Below are 24,936 nucleotides of genomic sequence, written 5' to 3'. Positions count from 1 at the left end.
TACTTGAGAGAAAAGTTCTTATGAAATAATACTCCTGCGACCTGCCGCGATTAGGTGAGTACACTTTTATATGCTGCAGATCACGTTAATATTCTTATTATACACTTTATACACTCTTTGAGTGATCCCTGTATTTAATATGGTCTGGGCTAAGCCCCGAATGTCCTTCAATGCTGGATACGCCTCTGCTTAAGCATATAGCTAACTCAATGATTCTTTAATTGATTTATTAAAATAATTTATGAATGACAGGCAACACTGACAGTGACAAGGCAATCTTTATTTGAACTAATCATGTCATTTATTTATTTATGTAAAGTGTGAAATAAAACCGGCGCACTTTAAAGAGAGACGCACTTACGTCTCTCTCTCTCTCTCTCTCTCTCTCTCTCTCTCTCTCTCGCTCTCTCTGCAAGTGTAACTGTTTTACTATGGTTACCAATGTTTATAGTAGCGGATTAATTTCTAACTGTAATCAAACTGACTGGAACTACCTGTGCATTAAACGGTTTTGATGCACACCTTCCAGCCAATCAGAATCAAGTATTTAAAGAGACCATGGTATAATTAAAGGTAAAAAACTACATAGTGTTGCTTTAAGTGCATTCGCTGCAAAACCAAAACCTCCTGATGCGCTGACTTTTAAACCAAGATAGTCGTAGTTTAAAGGACAAGTTCGGTATTTTAGACTTAAAGCCCTGTTTTCAGATTGTTTATGGTCAAATAGAATGGTTTTGACTGAAATTTCGACATTTTCGGCTGCCCTGAGAATTTTCGCGTGTTTGTGTTTCAGCTCAGACCTCTACAATGGGTTTATAGGTGCACTGGAACAATCCTTCCTAAAATGCATTAAACTTTCGTTTACAAAGACGTGAAACTCACCGAGTGGTCAGGGTTGTTTACTGGTATGCTCACACAAAAATCGCTGCAAAAGACGCATTCCAACAGGTTTTATCGTAGTTTTTACCAACTCCATTGACTGTATTAGACGTCCTGTGAGGTACGGTATTACTCCGCGCCGGGAACTTTGTTTCTATTCTTGCCATTGGCAAAGGCGGATTAGCGCCACCACCTGGGCTGGAGTGTTTATTATTCAAGCTCTAAGCGGAAGAATGTACGGGTGTGAGGCGTTTGGGGAAATAGGTCCACAAGTTAACAACGAATGCTAAAACAGCTGTTGGAATGCGTCTTTTGCAGCGATTTTTGTGTGAGCATATCAGTGAACACCCCTGACCACTCGGTGAGTTTCACGTCTTTGTAAACGAAAGTTTAATGCATTTTAGGAAGGATTGTTCCAGTGCACCTATAAAGCCATTATAGAGGTCTGAGCTGAAACACAAACACGCGAAAATTCTCAGGGCAGCCGAAAATGTCGAAATTTCAGTCAAAACCATTCTATTTGACCATAAACAATCTGAAAACAGGGCTTTAAGTCTAAAATACCGAACTTGTCCTTTAAGGTGCAGTGTTTCCCAAATTGAATGTGTATTTGTTATCCTGTAATCTTGCTTTTTACTGGAAAATCATAATTTGGGGGGGGGTTCAGATTGAATTAGGGCCCAGTTTTGACAGTATTTCTCCAGCAGGTTGCTATAAACCTTGTGCAGTATCTGAAAATCAGTCCCTCCAGAAAAGCGCGATTATGCGATCGCATGATTCAATGCATAATCAGCCAAAGTCCACATATTTATGCGGCGGCCGCATTTTTTAAATACGCCGCACTTTCGCTGCATAAATTGCATATTTCTGCTTGCAAAAAAATACGGGGCTTGCATGATTTCATAATCCCCGCATTTTTGTAGCAAAAAGTCATATATATCTTAGCAGAAAGTTGAAAATGTTGCAATTACTTCACACATGCGCAGCCATGTCCCCTTTTGTCATGGGAATGTTAGGAAGTGACTAGGGATGTAACGGTATTATACATTTCGTGGTATTGCTGTATAAAATTTTCCCGGTACAACCGTGGTCACGTGATTCGGTAATACATTAGGTCTTCCGGGCAACACGTGTAGTTTTTTCCGGCCAAGTGCAGCGAGTGGAGGGACGCGGGAACTACAATTCCCATAATCCCATGCGTGCCACTCTGATGCCTCTCTACAAGTGGAGCGACAATGCCGGAAGCAAAAGAAACGCGGATTTTAAATCTGATGTGTGGAAAAAGTTCGCATTCGCTGTGACAAGAAACGAGAAAGGACAAAATGTGATGGACATACAAAAAACGAGTGTGAGTAACTCCGTGAATGAGGAGAGTGTGTGCCGTTTCTCAATTAGAAAGCAGCCTCCTTAGATCGCATATGCAGGCTGCATCCATCATTACATGCCTGGTGTATTTAAGTTAACTGAGTATTACATTCGCAAGTCATAAGTGTGTTACAACAATATACGATTAAATAAGAATAATTGTCAACTTGAAAAATTTTAATATTCTGAAATGACGTATGTAGCCTACAAATGCGACCTATGGAGGCTGCAGACCTCGATCGGGAAATGCACCCATGTATTGAGTGAGCTGACCTCAGCTATAGGTCCAGCTACAATAAGTAAGCTGCTATTTTCATTTTTACTGGGTTGTTTTTGTTTTCATGAATTGACCCGCTTAAAACCCATAATCTTTTCTTGATTCTACAATCACAACTGTTGCTTTCATAGGAGTATCAAGCATTAGCATTAATAATAATAATAAAAACTAGGTCAATTGAGGGAGTGACTCAATTCTTAAAACCTGACTGATTGGGAGTTGTTTAAAGTTGACAAACTAAACTGAAACTTTATTTTTTATTTTATTACATGGTCTAATTATTTTTGTCCTTTTTATGAAAATTGTAAACACTACACTACACTACACTTTGTACATTATAATGTTCAGTCTTGTTTAATGAACACTTATGGCAGTTTTTCCAAGTCTTCATATGTTTTTCCTTCCTGTAAATGTTTCAATAATTACCGTACCGTGGGCATCCTACCGAAATACTACCGTACCGTGAATTTTTGATAGCGTTACATCCCTAGAAGTGACATAATTACGCGACGTGAAGATCAATCAACTCTTTTTTACACAGTTTTTGCAAGTTCCCGCAATCTCATTGCATAAAACTGCATAAATATCCCGCATATTCCATTCCACAAGACCAAGGATTTTTGCCCGCAACAATCACAAAAAAACTCAGCTTTTTCTGGAAGGACTGGACAGTAGCACCAGACCATCTGCATAGGAAAGCGCCTCTCTCTCTCTCTCTCTCTCTCTCTCTCTCTCTCTCTCTCTCTCTCTCTCTCTCTCTCTCTCGAAACATAATGGGTTACAATGTGACCCCTTACCCTGCTACCCTGTGATGGTCACCTTTAGTTAAAATATCTCCTCAGGCTTTTCAATTTCTCTCTCTCTGTTTCTCATCCATCATCTATCCAAAAACATTTTATTTCAAAAGAGGATCCGGACAAGGAAATGACTCACTCACTTAAGTTTAGGTCCTCCTTTAGCCTAAAGTTATAAGGCTTTTTGCTGTATGGACATGAAAACTTACATGATTGATATACACTGTTAACCGCTAACACTTCTTTATCCTTCCTCAATGTAAAACAAATGCCAAGAAATCCATGCATATTAAGAAATACTGAATTTTACACCAGCAAGTTGAAACATACACTTGAAAAAATGCTGGGTTAATTTCAACCCACTGAAACTGTCTATATGACCCAACAGTGGGTTAAAACAACTAGGGCTGCATAACAACTAAATGCAACTAATCGTTTATATGCAGAATTATTTTATTGTTTTATCGCAAAATAAAAGTTTTTGTTTACATCATGTGTGTGTATTATGTATAATAATTATGTAAATACACACACATGCATGTATATACTGTATTTAAACGTGCAGTGTGTAGATTTTAGCGGCATCTAGTGCTGAAGTTGCGTATTGCACCCCTCCCTTTCGAAGCACATAGAGAAGCTATGGTAGACGCACAGGACAAACTTGTCATCATCTGAGATAACGTAGTGACAAATGTGCTCTATAGAAAAGTTTGTCCATTTAGGGCTACTGTAGAAACATGAAGGCACAAAATGGTGGCTTCCATGTAAGGGGACCCGCGGTGTATGTAGATCAAATCTGCTCATTCTAAGGTAATAAAAACAATACAGTTTATTTTGTAAGGTCTTTATACACCACTGAAAACACAGTTATCTATTTTATATTGCATTGCTGTCTAAATATCCTTCTAAAATTTACACACTGCACCTTTAAGAAATATTAACATGTGTTTATACATTTTTATATTTATATATACTATGGATATTTAATAGAAACAAAAAAATTTTCATGCATGTGTGTGTATTTATACAAACATAATTATTATACACAATACACATTACACACACATATATATGATGTAAACAAAAACTTTTATTCTGCAAACAATTAGTTGCGATTAGTTTTTGCAGCCCCTAAAACAACTCAGCATTTTGGGTTGAAACAACCCACCATATGTTAAATTACAACCCAATAGGTTGGGTTCGTCCTTTTTGACCAACACTGGGATAAAAATAATTAAGATGTACTGTACTGGGTCTCCAACGTGGTACCCGCCAAAGCACATTCTATTAATAGTCTCACTTGTAATATTTATTTACTACATTTTTATATTAGCTTGGCTTGGATTATGTATGTTTACATTTTAAACAATACTAAACATATCAACAAGTAAAATTAAATCAAATAAAATCAACAAGTAAAACAAAAAAGTTTTGAGTAGAGATTGTTCTATTCTTGTGGTAGCCCTTGCCCACAAAAAGGTTGGAGACCCCTACTAGATGTCATTGGTTTATCCCAAATTTGTGTATACAAATCAACCCTGACGCAATGCATCTTCATTGTAGAGAGTGCAGTAGAGTTTGGTTTGGAGTCTTCACTTTGCGCTAGACTAAATAAAATCACCCTACAATGAAACAAGAGAACTTTATTACCACCAGCTACATAGTAATCTCTCAGGGTGTATGACAACCTGCTGGTCACGAAGAAAGAGCTAATCTCATATCCATTTGACGCCCTGTAATTTCACATGTAAAAACAGCCACAGACCAAAAGAACTGCTTTAAGCAAGATTTCACAAGACTTAAAAGACGCGATTGGATCACAGAACAAGCATCCATTTCGATTACTCTATAATAATGGTATGTATTTGGCAAACTCTATCCAAAAGCTTAAATCATAGCCATGTAAGGCAGCGTATGAAAGTTGAGATGCACATATATTACCTTATTTATCTAAACCAAATAAAGGTCTGTTTCATACGCCTCTCTGACGTGAATATAATATCTCGGATTGTGCATTTAAGAAATATAAACGAGGGCCATTAGAAGTTAAAGCAGACTGGCTTTACGTCTGAAAAGACTGAAACTAATTTCCCTGCCAGAAATGTACATTTCTCACTAGAGCAGCTTGCCACCTTCGACTACGCCAATTACGATGATTCACACTGTGTTCAGAAGTAAACTACAAAAACTAACACCAGATGGCCCCCAGCAATAGCGTCGTGTAGACGCTCGACTATAAATCACCCAGACTTCAGGTTCTACATCCTGAATTGTTTATAAGTCTCATAAGAGACATCTGGGACCTCCAAACCTGAGGCCCTATTGCAGCACAGCCAGCACCTGGCAAGAAAGTTTGATGTCCGGAGATAGAAATGAGGTCAGAAAATCTGAATCATATGAACTAATATAGGACAGGCAAACAAGCGAAGAGCGCTTGGTTATTCTTCACCAGCTAAAATAAGGGCGCTGTAAATACGAACTGTGAGTCATATTCCTGATCTGGAATTTAAAGATGTTTGTACACATTCAAATAAACACAGTGTTCCCCCTCTGTTTATGTTTATTTATATGGACACTGGATGTCTTGAGTTAAATGATTTGAAATGTATAGTGTTGCTGTTGCTCGACTAGTAGCGCATTAGCAGCGCAGAAAGGTCATGGGTTCGATCCCACATTTGTTAAATAAAGGTGCTTAAAAAGGTTCTTCACTGGGATGTCAGAGGAACCATTTTTGGTTTCCCAAAAATCCATACAGTCAAAAATTGTTCTCCTATAGCATTATGTACTTTTCAAAACTGCAGGAAACATACTGATCAAATGTATACATTGAATGCAGCGTAAGTCAATTTGGATAAAAGCATGTAAATTATATCAAGGTGTTGACTAGTGTGATTATGACACATGCACTAAATTTAAATAAGCCTACTTAAAAAATTAGGTCATGAAATACATAGAACCTATAGACGGTTTCAGCAGTAACAACATAAACAAGCGGCTGTCGTGTAACACGCGTTACTTCCGGCAAACTCCGCTAAGAATAAATAACAACAAAGTCCTTTTAAAGTAGTTTATTTATATAACAAGCCTAATAAACAACACATAGATTACCTAGGAAACCAAAACATTGTTTTTTTTCGACAAAGTATTTGTTCAAGAGTTCAGTTTACTAACTAGTCAGACCATTAAAAACACAGAAACCGGAAGTAAAGTTCCGACCAGACGCGCACGTCGTCCGATGAAACCGTCTATATAGACCATTTTGCAAGATGTAAACAACATGGGTCCAGAAGCACTTCATGTTTCAGTTTTTTTTATCAGTGTTGGGGGTAACGCATTACAAGTAACGCGCATAATGTAATAATATTACTTTTCTGAAGTAACGAGTGAAGTAAAGGATTACTTTATAAATGTTCACATTAATATTGAGTTACTTTTTTTAAAAGTAATGCGAGTTACTTTTCAGTTTAATTAAGTAATTCATTAATTAATTCAATAAAAATAAAATAATGTACTAGGGCTGTCACTTTTGTGAAAAAATCATTTTCGATTTTTAATATATAAGTGTTCATTGAATCGATTGTAAAATCGATTTTCCATGTCTAAAAAGACGTTTCCATTTTCAACGCCAATTAACAGACAAATGTAAAGAGAGCGCCTGAAACACACAAGTCAGCAATATTTCTTATTCATTGTCATTAAGTTTCGTGCAGAATAAAAAACAGCAACAGTAGTGCAACATTCTCTAAAAAAAATATGCAGAGTGGACTGCTGCCATAAATAAAAAACATTACTGCAGGCTTCAACCGGCTGCTTTTATGATTTAGGCAATTCAAAAATTATTTTAAATAATGATTCGATCCATTTCAAACAACTGTTCAAAAATGAAACTTTAAATAGACTTACTTGAAGTTGAGAACATGCTGTGTGTTTTTTTATTAAACGTAACCGACACTTAGGCGGCACTAGGCAGGCATAATGAAATGCGCAAAAAGGCTAGGGCCATTACAAATTATTGGTCAGGAAAACAAGTCGATCAACATTTTAGGGGTCAAGAGCAGAGCGTTTTTCATTCACTATATGTCCATCTATTGAGAAGACGCACTCCGACCGCACTGATGTCCCAGGGAAACTCGGGTACTTCGTTGCCAGCTGCGTATTTCGTACTGCCAATCTTCCATCACAAAAGCGGGTTGCTGTCAGCTCGCAAGGGTGACTCCTTGTCATAACTCATCATCTCCTGTAAGGTCACAATTTCGACGCTGTCTCGTGTTGCACAGGTTTATTGACGTTGTCCTCCATTTGCTTTGCAAAACACTAGAAGCAGCGATTGAAAGCGTGAAACTATAGGTGCGTAAAATTGCTGGGTAATTTCTGTCTAGCTTTCGCACACCTACTGCACTTTCGGAATTATTTATTTTCTTTTTCTGCTTGTTTGTGAGTTTTGTTACATCTATATTTTTAACTGTTTAATTCTTTTAAAATTAATAGTGTACATATTTGATTAAAATCGATTGCCTATTTTCGTTTTCGAAACTTTTTTTGGTTGGTCCGATCGATTGTGCAATCGATTTTCGAACGAAAAGTGACAGCCCTATAATGTACTGAATTAAACTGAACATATTAACGTAGAATTAAGCGCTCTGTGTGCCTGAGCGGGAACAGTTTGAGTCAGAAACGTAGATGGCAGGCCAGAGCTCGACATTTTTGCGATCATAAAAAACACTTGCAAGGCCTGAAAGAGATCAAGCCTCAGCCCAGTAACAAAAAGTAACGAAAAAGTAACTTAAAAGTAATGTAAGCATTACATTCCATGAAAAGTAACTAAGTAACGCAATTAGTTACTTTTTTTGGGGAGTAACTTAATATTGTAATGCATTACTTTTAAAAGTAACTTTCCCCAACACTGTTTTTAACACCACATAAACGTTGCGATAAAATACAACCAACAGATTTTTTTATGTGTGTTACTGTACATATAAACTGAAACAAGTGTTTCTGGACCAGTGTTGTTTACATCTTGCAAAATGGTCTAGTGCTGTGCAATTAATCGTTTTTAAATTTAGATTTTTGCAAATTTTAAATGCAAAAACTAAATAATTGAGGAAATTCGATTAGTGTGTTGCATTTCATTTTTTTGCGTAGCTCTGCGTAACCTCTGCGAAAATGTGACGGCACATCTGTTCTACGCGGACCACAAGCACTGTGACTGGTCCGCTATAACCCCTCCCACCCCTCCCATCGATTTTCCTCATACTTATTTCCGCTTACGACGATAAAAACAAAAATAGGTCCCTATCCATTTACTTCCATCACAGTTGGTTTTCTCCAATAACATTCACACGAGCAGATAATAAAGGATTTTGGTTTGACTCATTTGGACTGCTTAGGCCCATGAGGTTCATTCATCTCTACTCAAAGCCATAAGCTGTAAACATGCACGATTTGGTGACACTGCTCGAAAGGTCTGCTATTGCTCTGTAAGCCCCAGGCAAAATGCACTTACAAAAAACTTAATTATATACAGATAAGACAAAGCAATGCACCAAACAAAACCCAGAAGTTTTTAAACAACTTTGAGTGAAAATACTGTTAACATTTAAAAGTTGTTTACCTCTGAATTGGCCCATGGAGAACATCATGGACTGAACTGAAGAAACCTCTCAAAGGGCCACGTAGGAGGTCCACTCAGAGGGTTTGAATAACCTATCACTTTAAACATGATTGCAAACAGGTTTAAAGACCTCATGGGCTCTCTGAGTTTGGGAAAGTAAAGCCATTATTTTCTAGCGCCGGCCTTCTAAACACTTCCCAGCTAAACACCTTTTCATCTGCTCAATCACCTCCTCTATTTAAGACCCCCAGGGCCCCTGACTGCTGGTGTAATTCATTCACAACTCAGCTGGTCAATCGAGACAAACACCACAATGGTCAAGCCAAATATTCTTGTCTTTAGTAAACAAAGTTTTTTTTAGATGTGAATGGCTGCAAAAAAGGGAAACAAAATTCATTTAAGAAATACATTTTAAAAAATCTGTGTCTCCTTATACCTTACACGGTCACACTTTATTTTACGGCATCACTGTTACAGTGTAATTATATATTTAAGTACTAAGTAATAATCATCAACAACATGTACTTACTATTAGGGATGGCGAAAACGAAAAATTTTCTTGACCGGCCACCGAGCCTCATTGGCCGGTTGAAACCGGTTAACTGATAGGCCTATTAGTTTAAAATATGCTATGCTATTTAAAATAAACAGCCATTTCGAGCCGCGCCTGCAATTTCGCAACTCGCATCTCTCTGCGCTCTGCCTCCGGCTCACACACACACAGACCTCACAATACTTTTTAAATCCCCTACAGCGCGAAACATGAGTCCCGCAAACGGCGCCGTGCTTAGTTTCGAAATAGTTTAGGTACTAGGTGATCGCGTTGAACTTGAAAATAAAGGCGTTTGTGAAGCTCATTTGAAAATTGTCGCGGCTCATTTAATAAAATGACAGCTCAGAAGACTGCGCTTTAGTTTGGGGTAGTAATATTAAAGACATAGGATGATCATCATCACCTTTTCTGTTACCACTGAAATATAGATGTAATGTATTTCCAAATCTAAACCCATCTTATGCGGAATGTTGCCTAATAGACTGCAACACGATAAAACCAATGGATTAAACGGGCACCTTCAGAATGTGTAAAAGCACCGGCCAAAGCAGGTCTCGCACTGTTTTGGTTCTGGAACAAATGCAGCAAAGATATTTAATGCTTGTATGAGGCATATAGGCCTACGCTGAGTTTTATTTATTTATGATGAGGTGCGTTCTAATTAACAATGCAATGCAAGTGAACGCGCAGTGCCGGCGCCTTCATGCACGGACCGGTAATTATATACTCTGCTATATTTGCTTTTTATTTAATAAATACATGCATTTGGTTGATTAAACATTTATTAAAATTAAGATACAATTTATACAAAACGAAATTCACTTTAAAGAAATGCTTTCTACAAAGCAAAACTTAATAAAGTGGTAAAAATCATGGCTGAGGATTTACAGAAACAAAACTTACTCTGCACTTTACTGTTAGCCTAAAAGACATAAATGTTAATAATTTGGAACACCACCAGGAGAGACTTTAATTTTAATTATTGTATTACTGTATTTTATTTACTATTCGAATAAAGGAATTTATCAAAAAATAGCCTGTAGCATTTACTTTTCGCAAACCTTGTGAACATGCGAAACCAAAAGCAGTGACCTGGCGCCAAATGTTTTTTTATTGGTTTATAAAGTACAAACAGACCAGTTATGAAAAACTGAGTGTGAGGGATTTGTTCACTTCACACAAAAAGATCTTGGAAAGAAAGAGATGACTAACTGTAGTAGGGTTTAGTCCACTGTCTATAATAGCCTAATTTACAGATCCCTTTTTTTAACCGACAACCGACAACTTTGACCGGTTAACGTTGATACGGTCAACCATCGGTCAAACGGTCATCGGTTAACATCCCTACTTACTATAGGGTTGGGGTTAGGATTAGGGTTTGGTTTAGGGTTAGTTGCATGTAACTATGCATAATTAACTGTTATTACTATAATAATTACATGTAACATGTGTAACAAAGACACCGTAAAATAAAGTGTTACCAAATAAAACTTATTGAGTGGAGTGATTACATCACATTTGTAAACAAAAAGACAAGGTCCTCCGCTACTATATCACATGTGCGCACTGTTGCAAATGTTTGTAGTTTGCTCAACAGTTGCTTAAAATTAAACTTGTCATCTGATGTCACCATTTAGCTGGTAAAGTTTAAAGCGACAATCAACTGGGGAATATCATGTAAACATTTCAATTTATTACATCCTTACATCTTCATCATAAGTTGTTCAAACAATGAAAGCTCAAACTTGGGAGAGTCTCCAGTTAAAAAGCAATGCGACAGAGCTCGCGCTGGAACAAAAATTAATATCAGCTGGGCTTTTCAACACCCGAAGGGACTAAATACTGACGCAGAGATGACTTCATCCTCTAAAAACGTTAAGTAAAGTGATTTATATTGAGACATTTATGTTTGTATTTCAGTCCTTCCAGAAAAAAAATTCTTTGATTGTTGTCCTTGATCTTGTGGCACGGTTTCTTAAAAAATATTTATGCAATTTTATGCGATTTAATTGTGAAAACTTGCAAAAACGCAGGAACTTGCAAAAACGGGGGAACTTGCAAAAACTGCGGTCGCGAAATTAAGCACTACATAATGTTCCCATGGCAAAAGGGGACATGGCTGCGCTCGTGTGAAGAAAATGCAAAATTTTTCAACTTTCTGCTAAAATATACATGACTTTTGCTATGAAAATGTGGGGATTATGGAATCATGCAAGCCCGCATATTTTGCGAGTGGAAATCTGCAATTAATGCTGCGAAAGTGCTGCGTATTTGAAAAATGCGGCCCCCGCAATCGCATAATCGCGTTTTTCTGGAGGGACTGAACAGTATTTTTAATCACAACAGACATTGCGGATTTAATATTATTTAAAGTTGCTTTTAAAAGTTATGCATTACAATATTAAGTTACTCCCAAAAAAGTAACTCATTTCATTACTTAGTTACTTTCATGAAAAGTAATGCTTACATTACTTTTTAATTACTTTTGCGTTACTTTTTTGGCTAAGGCTTGATCTCTTTCAGGCCTTGCCGGTGTTTTATGACTGAAAAGTTCTGCATTCAGAAATTGCATATTTCATCACAAAAATGTAAAGCTCTGGCCTGCCATCTCACTTTCTGACTCAAACTGTTCCCACACACACTGTCAGAAAAAAAGGTACAAAACTGTACCTTTTGTTGCTGGGGTGGTACCCCAATGTACCGTTTTGTACCTTTACAGGTATATATACATAATACAATGTTGTACCTTTTGGGGTAAATTTCTGTTCCTTAACCTTTAAAGGTACAGTTAACTGTTTTGTACCCCTAAAATTGAACTGGTACAAAATTGTTCCTTAAGGTACACAATTGGTCCTTAGGGTATAATATTGTACCCCAGAAGGTACAAAATTTCAATGTGTTTTATACCCATAAAGGAACAAAAAGGTACCTTTTAGGGTACCACCCCAGCGACAGAAAAAGGAACAACTTTGTACCTTTTTTTCTGACAGTGCAGGTGTGTACGCATAGAGTGCATAATGTGATACGTTTAGTTTAATTCAGTACATATTTTGTTTTAATCAAATTAATTAAACTAAAAAAGTAACTTGCATTTGTATATTTAAAAAGTAATGCGTTACTTTACTTGTTACTTCAGAAAAGTAATAGTATTACGTAATGCACGTTACTTGTAATGCGTTACCCCCAACACTGATAATGAGTATTAATAGTAGCAATGATAACAGACATCAGATTCATGTGCGGAGAGTAGCGGGGTGAGGACATCGCAAAATGACTCCGCAATTTTATGCTTCAAACAGAGATGGCGATAGAGAGGCAAAAGTTATGCATGTTGCAGCTTTAAGTTACAAACGTCAAAATTACTCCATGATTTACTCACCGTCAAGCAACCCAAGATATACATGTTCCACGTCTTTCAGACAAACACATTTGGAGTTATTTTAGTAAATGTCCTTGCTCTTCCAATCTTTATAATGGTAGAAAACAGGGATCAGGCATCAACTTCTGACTTTAAACCCAAAAATGTCCATCCATCCTTAACATAAGTAATCCACACGGCTCAAATGGGTTAATAAAGGTCTTCTGCAGGTAATCGATGCGATTTTGAAAAACTTCATAAACTAGCTTCTGTTAACAACGCCATCTTGGTTTACGCGCGAGCGTTGGTTGCCATAGATATGTTGCGCAGTGACTCTCGTGAATCGTGTGAGTATGAATAGCATTTCTTTGTTGTATTAAACTGTCTGAGGACAATAAGAATAAAAGCACCCGCCATTTGGTTCTGCTCACATCAATGAAGAACCGTTTCTGTTTATTTGATATCCTCTGGTTAAAGCATCGCTACATTTCTAACTGCAATCTGACCTCACATCAAATAAAGCCCCCTACTAAGACAAAACAAGAAAGCAAATAAAGAATAATCAAGTTTGAAGTCTGAAATGATGAAAACCATATGACACGCAGGAGAAGCCCCCTGTTAGGCCTCCTCGAAATGAAGCCAAGGCATTAATGAGTTTCTGATGAATTACATGAACTGCATTAGATGTATCCTGGGTCTCGCAAGAGCCCGTCAGCTCGCAAACCAAAACGACAATGGAGGAGTTCCCATGTACACTGGACAGTTGTTGACTGCTTTTCCTTCACTTCTGTTCCAAAAGTCTGTTTCAGGTTATTTTATTTATTACAAATGCTTATAATTGTAACTATACATTTAAAAAAGTTTCAAGCAATTAATCTTACAATTAAATTAAGATTAAATTGTTTAAAAAGACATTTTAAGTCAAGCATGTCCGATTTTGCTCAGATGCAAAAGCTGCTAAACACAACATTCTTTAAAAATTAGATATTGATATTAGGGTTGTGCCGATAGACGATAGTATCGTGTATCGACGATCTTCAGACATATCGCCAACGGCTGGCTTTCATGGCGATAGTCATGACGATAGTTGGCGAATGGTTACTATTATTATTATTATCATCATAGTTTTACATTAACATCCACAATGCATGCTTTTCCTCACATGAGGGTTTGTGGGCTTCACTTTACGCGGAAGGCTTGTAAAGAGAGAATTCCTTCTTGCACGCACCTGCACTTAATGCGCGCGTCTTGGACTCCTTCTAGCACCCGCGTCATGACCAGCTGCGCTTCTCTCTGTCTCACGTGCACGCGCTCTCGCGTCTGTCCGAAGTCTAAACATAAAATAAAGTAGTAATCCTTATGTCTTTGTTCAGTTTAATGCATTTCATGCGAGCTGAGGCAAACTTTACTTTTTGTTTAAAATATGACCCGCTGCATGGCGCCTCTCTCACTTTCGCGTACGTGCAGAGAGCTGCGCTCTGTCCGAAGTCAGATCACTAGGTATTAATCCTGTTTATGATATGCATTTCAAGGATTCAAGAAGTTGTAGCAATACATCCCTCGTGTTTATTATATGTTTGTGTTTAAAATATGATCGCGTTCCGCTGGACCGATGCGTTTAAAAAGGCTCATCTGAGAGCACCACTGCTTGACACGTGTAGCCTTCTGCAACAGCACTAAGCAAATGCATTGAATTGTTTGTATGTGCGTGCGCAGATGCATGTTTTTAAAGTTATTAAGTAATCATGGTTAGGGTTTTTGACGCGCTCGCATTAATGGCATCAGTTTTAAGAAGGTTGCGGTCATGACGGTGTTGCTCTTGTTCTTTTTTGTCCACCCATCAAGTGACTTTTATAATGAGTAAAAAATTAACAAATAAAAAAATGAGTAAACTACTGCCCCGCCCCCCGATACTATCGTGTATCGCCGATCTCAGAGGCTGACGATAGGACGATCTCAAAATAGGGCATATCGCCCAACACTAATTGATATTATTAAACGGGGTGCACCGATATATCGGCCGATGATGCTTGCTATGCTTCTCAATGAATTACGGTGAAATGCCACTACATCCAAAAGCCAGGGGGCGCTCTCGTGCAAAAACTCAAAATGTGCTGCAGACAAAGAACCATACACACGCAGCTCCAGGAAATGGCTTAAACATATATTTATATTGCTGTTCTTTAGACCTTTTCAGGGATTTTCATGATGATAAAGCATATGTATAATGATTATGTTTGACGAGTGTTGCTTTTTTAAATGCATGTTATAAACGACTCAAACTGTGATTTCAGATCGATAAGGACTTACTGATCAAAAGTCGTAGTACATGAAATAGCAATAATATCGGCTGTGTGATTCAGAATAGTTAACAGCCATGTATTATTAGTGTATATCTGCATTTATTGATGCACCCTAATATTAACCGAATGCTCTTGGCACATATTATACATTAATCAAATACTTTAGCTTCAAATCCGCTTAACCCCGGCCTCAGGCCATTTAGAAATACCACTTTTTTAGTGTTTGCATCTGAGCTCCTCATATGCTGACAGTCAAAAATCTCCATCTGCAAACCTTACGAAAGGTGATGATGTTATTTATCTTCCTGATGGTGGATACCAAATAATATTCACATTCCCAGACATACTACAAGCGTGAAAAGATATCTGGAAAAATGAATCTTTAAGCAAATGGGGGAACCAGAATTTGTAAGCTTTCATGACATACAGTGTCTACAAAAATATTTTCAGAAAGGCACTGAAACAGGAGAAGAAACTTCAAAATGCTGGCAATGCAGAATAATGAGAAATAAGAGAAACTCAGGGGAAGGGAGTGAGAGGCTTGGAAAATAAAAAAAATGGGTGCAGATGACAGAATTATGAAGAAAAAGTGAGATATTATGGAAATAAGGACGGCAGGGGAGGAGGGGAGAGATCAGGACACAGACAGGGAACATGAGACATTCAACAATACAGCTTCATTGACAGCAGGGGATTAGAGAGCAGCATTGTTCGGTGAAGTGAACACCAGACTGTAGTTCATAAATCAACACACAGGAGTTAAAAAGCCTTTAGTGCACTCACAAGGGTGACCGAGCTTCTTCTGACTGTCACTTATACTTTACGCATAGTGCTCTGGTACAATGTCACACACATATATGCACAGCTATTAAAGAGATTTAAATTTCCTCATTATTTACTCACCCAATGTTTGTAACCAAGCAGATCTGGGGCAGCATTGTTTTTTTATAGTAGGAAAAAAGAATACTGTTGGAGTGAATGGTGCCCAAGATCTGTTTGGTTATTAACATTTTTCAAAATACCTTTATTTGAATTCAGCCGAATAATAAAGCAATAAGTCCCAAGAAGCAGTGGGTTACCAGTGCATTTTATAACAGCTAAGGGGCGTTATAAAAAACCCCTTAGCTGTTATAAAATGCACTGTAACCCCACTGCTTTGCGGGACTTATTGCTTTTATAAAACGGTTACTTCATACACATAGCAGGATTTCATAAAATAAAACACAAATAAGTTGTAATTCCGCCAAACAAAGTAGTTCCTCAGAATCAAGAGTGGCTGCAACAGAGCGCAGTTCACAACCAACACAGACGCAGCAAAGACACAATGAAAATATGATTTAAGACTGTGGTGTTTATTTTATAAATCAACATTCATCTAATTTAATTCAACGTTATACATTAACATTTATATCGTGCAACTGTTGAAGTGATGATCAAAATGCTTGGAAGCATGCTTAACTCTTTCCCCGTCAGCGTTTTTTTTTTTAAGTTGCCACCCAGTTTTAGTTTAATGCCTTGCAGAAAAATGATCTTCTTTAAATAAACATAAAATATCAAATGAAAGAACAGACCATCTGCTTTCAAACAACAACAACAAAAAACGCTTCATCCTACCTTCATTTGTTCTCTTATCAGTATCACCTCTCAACTTTTCAGCTAAAAGCGGAGATAATTCAATTTTTGTGAAGAACTTTTGTAAGAGATCAGATTCAGAGCCATCAAAACGTACATGTCACGCTAAATCCACCACAACGCTGTTTCGAGTGAAAGCATCAGTGTTTAAGTTGGGTAAGATTGCCATCTAGTGGATAATAGCGGAAATATCAATTGAAGACAAAAACAACTGAGAGAACGTTTTCTCTTTATTGACGAAATGACTCAACAATATCTATGACATATATCTGGATATCGCCATAATTGTGCAAATGTAGAAAAATAAAAATATGATTAAAGACTGTGGTGTTTATTTTCATAATTCAGTACGCAGCAAGAGTGGAGCAGTGATGCTTATGTAATGTGGACCGAACCGTGGGTTTACCGAGGTATTTTATCACGGCTTAGAACGTGTTTCAACCAATCAGAATGAAGAACCAGAACGAGCCGTTTTATAATGAGATTTATACAGGGTAGAAACAACTTGAGAGTGAGTAAACGAGTACATTTTTAAATGTAGTTTTTTAAAAAGACTTAAGACTAGGGATGGGCATAATTAATCGACGATCGATAATTGATTGTTAAGAATTTCGTCGATCACGTTAATTTGTTATCAATTAATTGAATGCATTTTTTTATCTAACTCCTGTTTCACAAATACTGCGTATGCAGTGCGTTTGCGTATGTGTGCGGCGAATCCGTCAAGCACCCGTTGCAGTGCGCTGCTGACCGCTTATTCTGCATATAAAACGTTCATGTGATTGACACTTTCTGTGAACACTTTTCCGCATAAACAATAGAACAAAGCATCATTTTTTTTCACAAAACAAAATATTTTAGATATTATTTGACAGACTAGTAAATGTGGATTAAAGATGTTTAAAATCTCTAGCCTGGTGGTGGTCAGGATCTGAATGGATCAAATCAGCAGTTTTGCTATGCTTTATTTATCTCCACATATATCATAAATAAAAATAAGAAGAGTAACTTTGCAAGTCTACCCTTCCACATTATATATTTTTTACTATGTATGTATATGATTTCCAAATAATAAACGAGAGTATTCAACGACAAAAAGCGTCTCATATGGAAATAAATCCTCACAATATTATTATTTCTCAAAACTTTATGACAAAAATAAGCAACTGTATGAATTCAAAGACGCACACATTATTCCGCATATATTTGAATATTATACAAAAGTATTCATATAACGGCACGTTTCATTTGGCAAATAAATATCCTCACATTAACAAAACAGCATAATGAAATGAATAAACAGACAATGAAACAGGATTGAAATATAAATTGTATTATTATTACCGGAAAAAAGCAATATTGCTAAAATAATCTCTGAGGTAAATGCGTCAAAAACGCTGTTACCCGCACAATAAGTCTAAATGAGCAATTAAAGTGAAAAAAGCATTATTAGGCCATGTCTCAAAACTTTATATGACAAAATATATTTAAAAGAAATGTATACTTACAGTTATTCAAAGATGCACACATTATTACATATTACTCCCGTTTATGAGCACGTTTGTCTCTGGCCTCGCTCTGTTATGTAATAGATTGACAGGTGCGCATCTCTGTCTTTCAAACATATATCATTTTGTAATTACTACCTTAGGAAAATTAGCCATGATTTTATTATTGTGAAAATGTTTTTTTTTTTTTTTTGCAGATTAAAACGATTTGTATTTCCGCAATTTTACAACAAATACCATGGTTATGGTATATTGTGGAGTTGGAGACCATAGTAAATTTGTGTCTACTGTTGTTTTACAACAAATAAAAACTAAAAGACTATGTTAGTATAATTAAACAATGGTGAATGGGGCTCACAAAACGCACGCTGTTTCACACATACTCTGTATGCGGAATAAGCCAAGTTAGCGCTGAGGTACCTGTGCATCCCGGTCAGTCTCCTCGGAGCGGCTGTTTTCGGCGGCGGCTGGACTGACGGTCACCATGGGTTGCGGTCGCGTCTGACCCCAAAAAATGCTTTTATTTCTCAAAAAAATCAGTAGACTGGTGCAGAAGTTTTATGCGAGTTACTTAAGTTAGTTATTTTTCACGAGGCTTTAAGTAGCCTAATTTGTTATAGCCTAATGTTAGGAAGGCTAATATCTTGCACTTTCTTCTGGCTTGAATAATTTTGAGTTACATTTTGACAAAACCTTTCAGATCTAAGTATTATGTTTTTTGTTTAATTTAATGTTAAACATGAATCTGTTTTTTTTTATTTATTTTGGAAATAATGAGGTCTCTGTTTAAGAACGCTGGCTCGCAGCTGCAGGTTCCGCTGCTTTAGAGCTCCGCACATGCACGCAAATAAATGTTTGAAACATAGTTTAACTGTCTGCCACAAGTTGATCTTGTAATAAAGGTCTCATCGAGGAAAAACACGCTGTATATTTGTTTTCATTGCATTTTTTAAGTATAAAAGTTAAATAACAAATTTTATTATAAAAATATTAATGATTAATCGATAGTCGATCGTTAATTCTCCCGACGATCGACAAAGAAAACTTAATCGAATGCCCATCCCTACTTAAGACAGTACTCATTTTAACTCTTTCCCCATTAGCGTTTTTTTTTTTTAAGTTGCCAGCAAGCACCAGCATTTTTTATGATTTTCACAAAAGTTTAATGCCTTCCAGAAAATGTTCTTTTTTAAATCTATAAACATACAATATATCAAATATCAATAATCAAAATATCAAATTTGTTCTCTTTTTATCACCTCTAAAATTTTTTGCAAAAAGCTGAGATAATTGTGTTTTTGTGAAAAAAATTCTGATAGAAACCAGATTCAGAGCGATGATCAAAACATACACGAGTTTGAACTTGTTGGCATGAGGGGTTGCTTCCGGGTTGTATAAGTTGGCCATCTGGTGGATAATAGCGGAAACACAGATAACCAGAAAAACTCGTCATTGGCAGGGAAGCGTTTTTTCTAAATTGAAGAGTTAACCCGTCAATTGTGGAGAAAGAGTTAATAAAATCTAAATATTTATTTTTTTATTTAGCGGACTAACCGTAAAGTATTTGACCTTTTCTGTAAAATCAAGACGTATGATATTATTATGATTTGAGTTTGACTTCACAAAATGTTCTTTACATTATGTAGCATGATTTTAAGTAGAAAACAGTAAATCACAAATAATGACTTTAGCAGGGTTTTTACATACAGGGTCACATTTTAATTGATTACTTTTGTACGGCCTGTCTATTTAGTCAAAAAGTATTGCACAAGGTAAAAACAATCTACTTTTTTCCATGTTGTTTCATTCAACCAATACAAGGATAATATTTACTCAGGATAATGTATCTGTGTGTATCTATGTGCTTTTACTAAATTACACCTATTTCATTGCTAAATACAACGTTATTTTGTGTATTTGGTATAATACAATGTGTTTGCGTGGTTTGTGGTTCAAAAAACACATTATTTTCCACATACTGTATATTTTTGTAGCTCCAGATTTCACTCTCTTCCTGAAACGCATGGATTTAAAAAGCTCTGTGTCCCTGATTGGCCAGCTAATCTGTACGTTGTGATTGGCCTGAATACCTCTGACATCAGCCGGAAATGTGACGCTCCTTACCATGTTTGAAAGATTCGGTCACACTGCAATGCTAACAGGAGTTCATTTACAGGCTGTGATTCAGAAGTGGGAGGAATTATGATAATGTCGGTCGTTTTCTACATCACCAATCCCAGGAAGTAAACTGTTGCCTACAATCCATGCGTTTGTTGTAGTCCAAGAAAAGAGATATTTACGTTAGAGATGATAACTCGCATCATCGTTTATTTTGGTGTTTGTACCTTTTGCATATCGTTAACATGTACTAATACACACTTAGACACCAAAGGAAATGTAAAAATGTAAATCGGACCATAGATGCCCTTTAAATGTTTTACACCATGATTGAATCAAAAGGATCAAATCCGTTCACAGAAATAAGCAATTTGAACAGGGAAATGACTAAAACTTTCCAACAATGTTACTTTCCCTCAAAATTTAAACCTTAATGCTTTCATACTTTCAAGGCTTGATAATCCAAAAAAAGGTGCATACAATATGAGTGATATTTACTGTTGCTTTAGCGAAACGACTTCACACACACATCACAAATTTTCCAATACAGTACAGTTCTCACGTGCGCACACACACACACACCCTATAAACACATACAATCACTTGTGGACACGTGCACGCTGCATGTCTGTGCCTTGAGCTGTACAGATGAAGCACCGTGTCTGATACATTATGAAGGCAAACCAGATGTTCTGATCTGAATTTGCCAAAATTACAGAGGCCCCTCATATGCAGTTTTGATCGAGGGACGGAGAGCCTGTAGAGTATGAAGTCATCAACGTGGAATTCAAAAACCAACCTCAATGAGAAATGCAAGAGTTGTAAATCATACGCTGCGTGACTTCAAAGACCAGAGACTTATTAGTCAGGAAAAATCAGAAGCAATCAACTCCAGTATTTAATGCACAAACTGATTATTTTATTTAAAAAATTAAGGTTGGTGGGATATTCGGCATGTCGCAATATGAAAGATTATAGCTCATGACCATGAATAAATAAACTACCGAAATATCAAACATTATTTTAAACACACTGTGAAAAATTAAAAGTAGAATAAATAAAGCAACTGGCTGCAAAGCATTTTTACATTTTTTCAACTTTAGTGGTTGAAGTTTTGCCAAACCATGTATAAAAGTCCGCTAAACCTGTTGTTTTAAGTTAAGCCAAGTTTTCTAAATAAGTCTTTTAAAAGAAAAACAAGAGGGTTGGTCCACCAATACTTATATATTTAAGTTTACTTAACTTAGTGCTTATGTGGACTGAACTTAAATTGTTAAATTCATTGTTCATATTAACTCATATAATAACTTTGAGCATGGGTCTTCAACCGGGGGTCCGCGGCCCCCAAGGGGTCCGTGACGGAACAGCAGGGGGTCCGCTATTTTTTGCTTAAAACGTAAAATATATGTACAAAACGTTACATGTCCCCTTTAAGTTGTGCACGTGCGTGGCCGCATAGGTTTGAAGGCGCGCGTTCAGTTTAGCCAGCGGACCAAAATAAAATATCTAAAGATTATAAATGTCCACTCAGGAAGCAGCAGTAGCGACAGAAAAGTCGTCATAAAACAGGTCAATCTTATGTGTGTCTTTCTTTCAGAATGTCATTTTAGAATCAGTGCGACATGTTGTCTCATCTATATTTCTGAACTTGGACGGCTGTTTCGCGGTTCAGATTTAAAGCGCTAATTCAACAGGCAAATTACACCACCCCGCGTCTGCATTTTAAACTGTGACAAAACTATCGCTCGCATTTAAAAATTAATGAAACGCGCGCCGTGATGGTGCTTTGTGCAAGATTCATAGTCAGGTTGAAATCCGCCTCTCAAAAAGTTTCCCCAAAGAGATGCGCTCGGACTCGTTGCATGTTGTTCTCCTGAGTCTGATATGAAGCTATACAGAAAATAAACCTGCTTTACTTTAATTCGTGACAATGATGATACACGAGAAAGGCAACAGACCTCAGAATTATAAAATAGCACAACCTCTATCCCCACCAGAATTGACAGTCTTTGTGCCATTCACCATGATCAGTCTTCTTTATAAACTGAAAGCCCTAGTCCAATTCACAGTAAAATGAAAATATATTTCTGCAAATACCTTACACTGCAAATACCTTAAAATAATATTATATTATTATTATTATTATTATTTTAATATAAAAACTAAATCTACTTTAACAAAAAAATTATGCAAAATTATTTAATATAGTATGGCTGTGTGACAATATGGTTTGTTTCTATTTATAAAACAGTTCCAGTCCTTGATTCTGATTGGTCATCAGTTGTACTTTACTCCACTTTGCGTTGTGCCTAATACGAAAAGGCAGCCTCTCGTACCTTACTGCTTACTTAAAAATCTCTGTTTTAAACATTTAGTATTAGGGGGGTCCCTGCTCCTGCCTCTCTCATCTAAGGGGTCCCCGACCCAAAAAACGTTGAAGACCCCTGACTTAGAGAATGCAAACAGCCCTAATCCACACTTTTGACTTTTAGATATGTTTAACACGAAGTATACAAAGCTTACCTCAGCAGCGAGTGTTTTCTGTGGCAAGCTGCGTTAATTTGGTTGCGCGAGTGACTATAAACAGTGGCTCAACGTATTTAATATTCATGAGGTAAGACATGAAGCGCTTTGCACATGCATCGCATCAGAACCGCTTTTAGAACCGAAACTTAAGAATTACGTGCGGTTCCGGTTCCTTTTAAAAACGGAACCGGTTCTGAATAAGAACCGGTTATCGGTTCCCAACCCTATTTGTACTAGATAAAACCAACACACCAGTACATAAGCATAGATTATTTTACCTGATATGAAGTGTGTACTGCAAACACAAGCATTATTTATGATCGTCTCCATCCGCCTCCGGATTATGTGTATATTTTTGTGTCAAAAAGTTACATTACCTAAGATTTTTTATTTATTGGTCCAAAATGCAAAAATTACAAAACTTTCAATTTGATCCTGTTTTATTCCACTCGAATGAAAGAAAAATCTTCATCTATTGCATTTAGTAAAATTTATATATAAGAACCAGATACAAAAAAACAATCGCGGAGAAGGGCAACCCCCGAGTATGATGTAGTAGAAATAACAAAAATGGCATCACACAAAATACCTTCAAACTGAGCATGCTCAAAATCCAGTGCTTGCTATTTTAATAAAAAACTAAGATCTTTTGGTTCTCTCAGCTTGAAATATTAAGTTTGCCATAATAATAAAAAACAAATGTATCACGTGCGGTGAAGCAATAATCATCTGGTCCAAACTTTACTTCCAGTTTCTGTTTGTTTAATGGTCTGACTAGTTACTGAAACTGAACTCTTAAACAAATACCTCATTGAAATAACAAATGTTTTGGATTCTTATGTAATCTATCTGTTGTTTATTTTGCTTATTATATACATAAACTACTTTAAAGGGACTTTGTTGTTATTTATTCTTCGCAGAGTTTCCAGGAATTTACGTGATGACCACGAAAGCCGCGTATTTATGTTGTTACTGCTGAAACCGTCTATAGTAGCTACCCTAGCTCACTGCAAATCGTGTTATAGTCACAAAATATTTTATTAATTTATTTGTGTTATTGACACAATTTCTATAAATAGTGTTTCGTGTTTGTGGCACGACTTTCTATAGCGTGTCATTTTATATTTTTTCTCATTGTTTTTGCCTATTTTTAAATCATTGTCGCTTGGGGTTAAGGTTAGATTCGTGGTTTGCGTTATACATTGATTTCTACATGTTTTTCTTCTGCTTTTAAAACTATTCTCACTTGGAGTTGGGGTTTGGGTTAGGATGTCAAAGAAAGCGATTCTAACCCCCAAGCGACAAAATATAAAATGACACGATTGATTGGGTTGATAGTAGTCTTTACACACCCACAGTAATCACATACATTTGTAGATTATAGTGATTTAGTTTTAAAAAACATAAACATTAAGGTCATTATCCCAACCAGACCCAGACGTGCCACCTTATTGATGGAAACACACAAAACGCATCCAGATCAAGATCCTGCTCCATCACCGTGTCAATGTATAAAGGTATTAGACTGTATCAATGTACAAGGCTGTATATTTACGCTTAATTGATCTGGAGAGTGATAATGGACATTGATCATTCCACTAAGCTCTATGACCCCAGACAGCTCAACCCATTTCAATATTTGCATTGGCTGAATGGCAGAAAGCCGACACTCTTCGACATTTCCTTGAGTGCAACACATTTAGTGTTTAATTTCCTAGATGTGCAACAATTAAAAACAAAGTTCAGCCTCACATACAACTTAAGCATGTGTTCCTGGTCTGTGCATATCATTATGCAAATTATGGGAAAGAATTGTCTTGGTCAACAACAATCTTTCCTCTTAGGCTGACATCACAAATCCCTTTTTAACCACTATGCTCAGAACCACTTGGATCCATCCTGACAAATCCTCAATGCAATGCAATCAACTCCCACCCTACAATTTTCCTCACAACACACACAATAAGTAAATCTGGTGAAGTCGAACCTTAAAATACCTTCATTCAAAGCAC

General features: G+C 36.7%; 1 protein-coding gene across 8 annotated transcripts in view; it reads right to left on the bottom strand.

Annotated features, from left to right (window-relative positions):
- tns1b (tensin 1b) overlaps window positions 1–24,936 on the bottom strand; it is a 320,658-nt gene that overhangs the window by 221,415 nt on the left and 74,307 nt on the right. The gene's annotated exons all lie outside the window — the stretch shown is intronic.

The sequence above is a fragment of the Paramisgurnus dabryanus genome, chromosome 15 (assembly GCF_030506205.2).
Source record: "Paramisgurnus dabryanus chromosome 15, PD_genome_1.1, whole genome shotgun sequence".
Lineage (NCBI taxonomy): Eukaryota > Metazoa > Chordata > Actinopteri > Cypriniformes > Cobitidae > Paramisgurnus > Paramisgurnus dabryanus.
The sequence above is the reverse complement of the archived record's forward strand: the minus strand, read 5'-3'. Positions and strand labels throughout refer to the sequence as shown.